At 42.9% G+C, this 2,676-nt stretch overlaps 1 protein-coding gene across 1 annotated transcript in view; it reads left to right on the plus strand.

The window, feature by feature from the left end:
• The window catches only part of LOC310799937 (uncharacterized protein), a 407,560-nt gene extending 407,218 nt beyond the window's left edge, over positions 1–342 (plus strand). The window contains exon 15 of the mRNA XM_083662546.1: positions 1–342. This exon is cut by the window's left edge and continues 966 nt beyond it. The gene's annotated coding sequence lies outside the window, so the exon portion shown is untranslated.
• Positions 343–2,676: the final 2,334 nt, after the last annotated feature.

The following is a 2,676-nucleotide window of genomic DNA, read 5'->3' on the forward strand; positions in this document are numbered from 1 at the left end:
AAAATCAAGCAACATGTAACTGTTGATTGACATTAGTGTGTGATTGGTTGAAGATGTGACTGAGCCTCTGATTGGCCTTCATGTACAGTATCTACTAAGCACTAAGTACTCATGTGAAGCACTTAGCAGCTAAATGTGTCTCTGCTGACATCATAACAGCAACAATGTAAAACTTTACATCACAGAATTATTACAAACTGTCTTCTGTCTCTGCTTTCATATGATGTCATGTATATGTTCATGTAGTCTGCATTGTTTGTATGGATTTATATGACACATGACTCACTGTATTTACTTTGTCTTGACAATCTTATGATCACTTGATGTACTAGTTTGATCCTTTTCTATCTTCTATTTCTTTGTTTTGATTTCCCTCAAATATATTTGTTTTTTATTGATTCTCTTTTTCATCCGTTCACTTTGGCAACACAGGAATGTTCTTGTCAACAAGCCAGTAAAGCAGGTTGAGACTGAAGGAGAGAGAGAGAGAGACTCGCGCGCACTAGAGAGAGAGAGAGAGAGAGAGAGAGAGAGACTCGCGCGCACTAGAGAGAGAGAGAGAGAGAGAGAGAGAAAGAGAGAACGAGGGGGAGAGAGAGAGAGACGCGCGCACTAGAGAGAGAGAGAGAGAGAGAGAGAAAGAGAACGAGGGGGGGAGAGAGAGAGAGACGCGCGCACTAGAGAGAGAGAGAGAGAGACTCGCGCGCACTAGAGAGAGAGAGAGGAAGACGCGCGCACTAGAGAGCGCGAGAGTCTCTCTTTCTCTCTCTCTCTCTCTCCCCCTCGTTCTCTCTCTCTCGGGCGCGCGGGTCTCTCTCTCTCTCCCCCTCGTTCTCTCTCTCTCTCTCTCTCTCTCTCTCTCTCTCTCTCTCTCTCTCTTTCGGGCGCGCGCTAACAGAGGCAGAGCTACTCCATCTCGTGCAGGACGCTCCTTTGCGTTCAGAGTAGAAACAACAAAGCCAGCCAGCCTGCACACATGCTGTAGCGTGGCCTGTTTAATCCACCAGAGGGCGACATTGCTCCAGACAAACCCTCATCTTAAAGAGACAGATCCCATTGTCCCAAAGTTGACCTTACTGAAAACTGCATGTTTTGCTTCATCGTATATTTTTTATTGTATTCACACAACATATAATGACACATACACAATATAGCCTACATACAACCATGAAGTTAAAGCAGAAACACAGCCAGCCTCTCTCCAGCTGAATGAAAGACAAACAACTCAAGAGAAAGAAAGGGAAAGAGAGAGAGAGAGGGAGGGAGAGAGTCAAGTCAAGTCAAGTCAAATTTTATTTATATAGCACCTTTCATACACAAGGCAATTCAAGGTGCTTTACAAAAAAATAATCGAAAAAACAAGCAGCAAAGCAATGCACATATAAAAAACACATAAAAAACACAGCCGACAGTTTTAGTTAAAATATATACTCAAATTAACAAACATGAAACATTATTTCTGTTTTAAATAAGTTACAAGGCACTCTTCAGTATTATTATTACATGTACAGTCCATTTGTTGGAAATGTACAGGAATCTTTATTTTAAATTACAGGCCGAGAGAGGCAGTAGTTTAGTAGCAGTTAAAAGCAAGAGTAAACATAAAGGTCTTTAGCTTGGATTTAAAAATAGGCAGAGTAGGGGCAGATCTAATGTGTTCAGGGAGTTTGTTCAGTTATGAGAGGCATAGTGGGAGAACGCGGCTTCACCATGTTTGATTTGGTCCTCGGGACAATTAGTAGACCAGTGCCTGAAGATCTCAGGATCTGGATGGTTCATAGTGTAGAAGCATTTCAGAGATGTAGTGTGAAGCAACAAGTGAGAAGCAACAAGTGACAGAAAAAAGAAGTAGATAGAGAGAGAAACAGTCTGTGTGTGTGTGTGTGTGTGTGTGTGTGTGTGTGTGTGTGTGTGTGTGTGTGTGTGTGTGTGACTGTCTGATGAATGTTGGGAGAGGCGCTAGTTAGAGTCAACTCCTCATCCTCATTAGTCTCTTAGAACAGACGAGTTGGCTTCCGCAATTTTCAAATGCTTCCGCCATACCGTCTGTACTTCGTGGGGGAGAATCATGCACCAAGCGGAATGGGAAGTAGAAAGGCAGGTTTTCCACTCATTAGTCCAATCAGAATGGCAGAAAGGCGGGTCTTCCGCTCATTAGTCCAATCAGAATCCAATATGCCGCATTTTTCGTGGACACACGTGTCGTGATTGGTCGGATTCCGTCAAACTTCTTTCCTGTCTGAAGGTTTTTTTCCCAACTTCCTTGTGCATGTTCTGGGGGTGTAACGTACAGACTGTGTATAGCTGCATTCGCTGGATGTAGATGAGACAGTCTGTTTTAAGAGACTACATCCTCATGCTCTCGTCTAACTCTAATCCAGTTCAAAGTTCTACACAGGGTTCAGTACACAAAAGCTAAGCTTAGCAGGCTGTTCACTGATACAAATGACACCTGTGACCGATGCAGCTTTTCTCCAGCTGATCATACCCATATGTTTTTCCTCTGTCCAAAGCTGTTTGATTTCTGCTCATGTTTTTTTTTATCATGTTAAGCGAATCCCTTAATATTACACTGAACCCATGTCTGTTTATTTCCATTTTTGGGGTGCCCTCTACATGAGCTAATCTCTCTAAAACTGAATCTGATGTTGTGGCTTTTGCCTCACTCATAGCCCG

Source organism: Poromitra crassiceps (genome assembly GCF_964638095.1).
Source record: "Poromitra crassiceps genome assembly, chromosome: 29".
Classification (NCBI taxonomy): domain Eukaryota; kingdom Metazoa; phylum Chordata; class Actinopteri; order Beryciformes; family Melamphaidae; genus Poromitra; species Poromitra crassiceps.